At 39.0% G+C, this 6,966-nt stretch overlaps 1 non-coding gene across 1 annotated transcript; it reads right to left on the minus strand.

Moving 5' to 3' along the window:
* Positions 1-3,435: 3,435 nt before the first annotated feature.
* Trnav-cac (transfer RNA valine (anticodon CAC)) lies at positions 3,436-3,508 on the minus strand. Its single transcript has one exon. It is a non-coding gene; the product is annotated as a tRNA-Val (tRNA).
* Between the last annotated feature and the right edge of the window lie 3,458 nt (positions 3,509-6,966).

Genomic DNA, 6,966 nt, shown 5'->3' on the forward strand with positions numbered 1-6,966 from the left:
TTACATTAGGATTTAGGTAAATTTTTAGTTTATTTTATATATGGCGTAAAGTAAGGATCCAACTTTATTTTTTGCATGTAATATTTGTTTTTTTTAAAGTATATATATGTATCATTTTGATAAAGCATTTTAAAATAATATATTTTAAAAGTGAAAAAGATTAAGCAGTATGTGTGTGTATATGTGTATATATATATAAATAATTTATCTTTTATTTTTTCCCTAGTGCTGGGGATTGAACCCAAGACCTCATAAATCTTGACAAGCACTCTACCACTGAGCTGTACCCCCAGCCCATCAATGCGTTCTCTTTAGTGACACAAATGTGCCACACTTTGAAACTGCAGATTACTTTATACGACTTCCTGTTGTGTAGTCCTTAGAGTACTGTGGAGCTGATGGTCCAAGGTACCCAATATCTCAAGCCTTTATATTTCAAATATTTTACTTATCATAAAAAGTTAAGAACCTAAAACATTCTCATTTCGGAGGTAAAGACTATGGTAGACAAAACAATGACAAAATTTTACTCAAAAATGTTTCTAAGTTGTTTTTAGGCCCTTGATATTAAAGTATCAACACTGTGAAAACAAAGAACAAATGAATGAAAATTGATCATAAAATGTACTTCATGTTGTATGAAAAAAGAACCAAATGCTTTTTGCTTTTTTGTTGAGGACTGAACCCAGTGCCTCGTGCATGCTAGACCAGCACTCTACCACTGAGGCCCAGCCCCAGCCCCTCAAATGCTATTTCCAGTTAGTAAAATTTAATGTTATTTTAAAAAGTATTAGTAGTTTTCCTCAATATAAATACAATTCTCAAATAAGAGGGTGGGGTAAGGAACTGGGGGAGGAGGAGGAGGAGGAGGAGGAGGAGGAGGAGGAGGAGGAGGAGGAGGAGGAGGAGGAGGAGGAGGAGGATCTAAGAGGGAGGAAATTTCTGTCATCTAGAAATCACTATTCCCTATACTTCCAAGGACTGAGTTCTTTTCCCTAAGTGATTTTCCAGAGAGGATATCTTAAATATTAGTTAAAAATTGTTTGCAAAAAGAACCCTTATTTTTCTGACTGTAATTGCCCCTTTAAAAAGCCAATGAGATGTATGTTTTAGGCCAAAGAAAAAGAAAATTGGTATTGTTTCTACTATGTTGGTGGCAGAACTCAGGAGTCTGAAAATAAATCTTTTCTTTTTAATGCAAAATTTTATTGCAAAAGTTTATGCCTGAAATCGAGACAATTATACTCCAAGATTTCTACTAATGAATACCACATGTTAGATTCAATAACTTCAGCTGCAGGGTGGAGAGTACTGTGTTAAAGCTATTCAGATAATAAATAGCTATCTAGGTCCATTTCAACTGGAGCAAGTCAGCTGTATTGAATGTGAGTGAAACATTAATTCTTTATAAGAACACATGCAGTTGGCAGACACTTTGACATGTAATATGCATTAGTGCACTCTTCTGCCCCCATGGAATCGGTTTGTCTTTTGCTCGAGTCTGTGCTCACAAGCATGCCCATCTCTAGACTTCTGAATCTGTCTTTGGGGTATTGCTTACATGCACTTGTAAAACATGCATTTTTAAACACACACACGAGTGAGAATGGTTCTAGTTTTTCAAAAGCATTAGTATGTCATTATTTCTGTTTGTTCTGCAAGGATCACATGACTTTCTTCCTCTCCCTGGGACTATGCCTAGGTTCTCCTCCGTCCTTGGAACTTTGATAACTATCCCCTCCTCTTTCTTTTCTAAAATTTTACCAAAACAGAGGAAAGGGAATATGACATGCTAGTGTTGGACACAAAGGACACCTCGGGCTCGTTTCGGCTCCAGAATTTAAAAAAAGAAATTCGAGAAAGGAGAAGAGAGGCAGATCTTTCTGAGAGGGACGCCAGGCTTTGGAGGTTCTTCTCCTGGGACAAAGTCTTGCATTTGAAAGCCGTGCTTGGGAAGCAGCAAGGAGAATGCAGAATGTAATAAGCCTGTCAGACTCACTTTCCTTTCTGTTTCACAGCAGAATTGTTTTTGTTTGTCTCCCTTGAATGGAAGCCAAAATTTCCTGCAACTTGTATGAATCCCTTAACCAGAAACAGTAAGTGGGCTAGAGGGGTACAACGGTGGCTCGCTTCCAGTTCTGGCTTCAGTTTCTCAAACCATAGTGACAGGGCAATTTCAGACTTTCATAATGTAGTGACCTCCCTACACAGCATCTTGGTTGTACTTTTTAATAGAGCTTTTATAAATGAACTTCATGTTCAAATTTTGAAACACCTACCCCTGCTCCCCGCCCTCCCCCCCCCCACACACACACAAAGAGAGAGAAAGAATAGTCTCTGTGGCATCCAAGGAGCTCTTGGGGCTGCCTGCCCTGCTTGGGAGGAACCAGAGAGGACCGAGAGGGTTCATCTCACCACCCCCTTCATCCCTGTCCTACAGAAGGTTTACTGTCTATTTGTTTATACTTCTGCATGACATTTTGGAGGACAATAAACCCAAGTCCTCTACTTTTCCAACTGATTTAAAATCTCCGTGCTACAGGATGCTTAATAGTAATTCAAGTATTTCCATGTGAAGCCTTTTCTAGAAGAGTCTTTGCTTTTGACATCTCCCTCATTTGTTCGGGACTCTGTGGTCATTTAAAATTTTATTTAAGCATACATTTAAATTTCAAGTGCCAACTTATCCACTGAGCCACATCATCCCCAGCCCTTTTTGTGTGTGTGTTTAATTTAGAGACAGGGTCTCACTGAATTGCTTAGGGCCTTACTAAGTTGACTTTGAATTCACTATCCTCCTTACTCAGCCTCCTAGGCTGCTGGGATGAAGTTTTAATGTACTAGAAGCTTACACAACTCGAGACGTCCTCTGTCAGAAATCAAACAAAGATAGATATTAAAGTTAATATTTACTGAGTATTAAAAAAGTATTATAACAATCACAATAATGTATCAATTTTTTAATCTATTATAGTTGATAAATATATTTTTAAAAATATTTTTTTAGTTGTAGATGAACACACAGCACCTTTATTTATTTTTAGGTGGTGTTGAGGATCGAATCCAATGCCTCACACATGCAAGGCAAGTGCTCTACTGCTCTACCACTGAGCTACAGCCCCAGCCCGATAAATACTTTTTTTTTAATGAGGAAAGGTTTAGAAACTTCTTCTTTCTTATGGCTTCACAATAAATTATTGGATATTGTCACAAAAAAATAAATAAATTTCAATTGCCAAGAACTTGTTTGGGATGTCGTGAGAGAGTTTATTTGAGGAGATGGGGGTCTCTCTCTGTTGCTGAGGCTGGTCCTGAACTCCTGTGTTCAATCCATCCTCCTACCTCAGCCTCCTGAATAGCGGGGAATATGAGACTAGCCACTGAGTCTACTTTATAGATTTTGCATCTAATCTTAGCTTCATTTTTTTTTTTTTTTGGTGGTGCTAGGGATTGAACCTAGGTCCTTGTGCATGTGAGGCAAGCACTCTACCAACTGAGCTATATCCCCAGCCCCGAGCTTCATTTTTTTTTTTTTATGATAAGTTGCTTTAAGTCAGGGTTTGACAATTTTTTTCTAAAAAGGCCAGACAGTAAATATTTATATTTTGCAGGCCACATATAATCTCTGTTGAATATCCTTTTTCATATTTTCTTACAACCTTTAAAATATAAAAATTATTCTTATCTGAAGGGTGGGTTTTTTTTTAAAAACAATCTAGGAGTCTGGATTCAGCCCATGGCCTTAGCTTGTCAACCCTTGCTTTAGGTAATGTTATTCTAACTTGAAGATTAAGCATCATTGCTCAGAAAGGGGAAGTAATTAATCCAGGTCACACAGCCCACAATGAAGCAAACCTTGCCTTGTTTGGCTCCAAGTCCATTTGTTTCCCACTATAATGCATACTTCTTAGATAATTTCCTTCCACATGCTTCAGAAGAGTAGAGGCACTCGCTGGTTTTTTATTTTTCATGATCATTTTCCTTGAAACTCTTCCTACAGGAAACGCAGCCAAGAGAATGGCCCCATTTCTCAGAAATGTGCTGAAAACCTAAAGTGAAAGCAGAAAATAAGACCTATGTTAGGTACCAAAATTCTTTTAGTTGTCAGCCAAAAAAGATGATTTTAACATTTTTGCAACCGGACAGTATAGTCACCTTATTTAAGTAAATTGCATCCAGTCAATACACATTTTTATTTTTCAATTAAAAAAAATCAACAATGTTAAAAATTCCCAATGAGCAGATTCCAGAAGCCTGCAAAGACACCTGGGAACTTCCCTGAACAGTTTTTTTTTTTTTTTTTTCCTGCTCACTTAGAAGTAAGGGACGAAATGAGGGAACTGAGGATCTTTTCTGAACCTGCTTGGTCTGTTCTCTGCAAGAAGGAGACAGTTTTGCTCAGCGGTTCCAAGCCAGCCTGGCCTGGCCCCTGAACACCTGTGTGTCACTGGGAGGGAGGGGTACTTGGGCTACTTATGGCTCTTCCCCTATATAAATCAGCACAACTCTCGTGTAGACCTCAGAGACTCTGCAGATTAAATGAGATAATGTACACACAGCACTGAGCAGTAAGTGTGCAAAAATGTCAGCTTGCACTTCTGTTGTCCCCCTTCTTTCCGACAGGTGTACAAGTTGGTCTTGTGGCCCAGCATATACCAGATGGGATTTTTGCTGGCATCGTCTATTTTACTTCCAAATGTAGCAACATCCCTTTATTATCACTGTCACTTTTACTGATTTTTGAATTTTCCTTACCTCCATATTCTGTGGTTTCAAGAAGAGAATGACTCCCTTTTTGCCTACTCCCAGATTCTTGCAGAGGAGAAGGAAATCCAAACCAGAATACACTGAATAATTAAATTACCTCAGAACTTGTGAGCCAGCAGAGAATGGCAAAATGGATAAAGGAAATGGGAAGACTGTTCTAGAAATAATGTGTGTGATGGATTGAAGCCGGGTGAAATTATGACTGGAGCTAAGGGGATTTTTTTTTTTTTTTGGTACTAGGGGTTGAATCTAGGGGTGCTCAACCACTGAGCCACATTCCAGCCATTTTTATATATTACAGGGACAGGGACTTATTGAGTTGATTAGGACCTCACTAAGTTGCTGAGGCTGGCTTTGAACTTGAAATCCTCCTGCCTCAGCCTCCCAAGCTACCAGGATTACAGGCATGTGCCACTACCACTGCTCCAGGCTTAAGGGGCTGTTTTAATAATTTAGCTTTGAAAGAAGGGTTTCTCAAATTTGCCAGGCTATAAGCATCCCCTGCATGCTGTTGACTCTATAGATTCCGAGGGTGTCATGTAGATCTACTGAGTAGAACTAGATGGGAAGAGTCTTGAATCTCTAATTTCAACAAGTCTCCCTGACATTGCTTATGGTTTTGGAAATACTGTTAAAAAAAATGGTAATGGACTCAGAGACACAAGAATAAAAGCTGTATTAGAAGTAACAGCTGCCACCATAGGGGCCTTTAGGTGAAGGAAATTTCAGGAGTCCATTCCAGAAACTTCTGGATCCTGTAAGAGATGTCTTTGCGCCTCTGTGGTCTGTATATTTGTAATGCTGTGACCATTGGTCTCCACTGCACCTTAAAACCACCTAGAAAACTTAAAAATACTGAATCCTGGACTATATTGCAGACCAATTAAATTAGACCCTCCCTTTGCAGTTGGATCTGTTATTTATTTATTTTAATTCTCCAGTGGTTCCGGTGCATGTGCAGGATTGAGAATAATTTCACTGAGCACCTTATGCATGCTTCTGGCATTTCAGTCATTTTTTATTTTCAAAACAAATCTTATTAAGATATTTTTGCATGCCATGTATTCTAGTTGCTTTTAGGGGTTTGAAATTTATGCTGCTGTTTCCTGTTGGCTTGGAGGATGAGTATAACTGAGGATAGCTAGGACTTATTTATCCTTCTCTGTATTGTGATTATACATTAAGGCTTATGATGGTTGCTTTTCAAACTGTGGAACCCTTTTTCAGAATCACTAGAAGCCAGATATATGTACATCTGTCCCTCTGGGTCCTCAAAAGGCTACTGCGGTGCTATGGGAGAACTCCAGGATCACAGGAGGAAGCCTTCCTACCCGACCAGAATCCTCTGTGAAGAGTCACAGACCCGAGGAAACGGCACGCTCTATATCTTGCCTTCCAACACCATCTGGCCAGGCTTCTGGAATAGTCCCAAGTTTAATGAATTATGGGCCATGGCTGTTGCTCTCTGTTCTGTTTTCCACTTTGGGCTCCAAGAATTCCTGTGAGGTATTCAGGGTTTTGTTAAGTGATGATTAAAGATGTCATAACTATTAGACCACGAGAGCTTTTATAAAATCCAAACCCTGAAAAAGTAGGCCCCCAAATGGGTATGTCATTTAAAATGATATAACTTTTGAAATATCTTGTTGGCTGGAGACTCTACTTTTTTCTCCTGATATATTGATTTTTTTTTTAAAAAAAACTTTAATCTTATACATTTGGACTGACTTATTGATTTTCTAGGGCACTGGGAACTTTGTAGCAAAGAGTATAATTGTTCTCAAGGGTTAGGTGGCACCTGTAATCATGTCTTTTGGAAGGCTGGAAATATTAACACCAAATCCACATTAACTGAAGAAACCAGAGCCCCTGGGTAAGTAAAAACAATGTCAAAGAGGTTAATACCACCTCACCCAGCAGATTCACACACAAGTCTGTCTGCTTAATGGACCAGGGCTAGCAACTGTCACATTGAGAGAAAACAGAAAGGACATGTATGTTTCAGCTTGGATGTTTTGATCATAAAACCTACAGCTGAAGCAACTTTCTATTAACTGTCATTGACAGTGTAGCTTCTCCCTGGCTTTCCCACCAAAAAAGGCTTTGTCATGAGGACGGGATGGTTTTTCTGTCAATAATTTTCTTTCACAATAACTGTGTGCTAGCTGCCAGTTGTAGCTTCTTTTACATCCTTCATGC

The sequence above is a fragment of the Ictidomys tridecemlineatus genome, chromosome 9 (assembly GCF_052094955.1).
Source record: "Ictidomys tridecemlineatus isolate mIctTri1 chromosome 9, mIctTri1.hap1, whole genome shotgun sequence".
In the NCBI taxonomy this organism is placed as follows: domain Eukaryota; kingdom Metazoa; phylum Chordata; class Mammalia; order Rodentia; family Sciuridae; genus Ictidomys; species Ictidomys tridecemlineatus.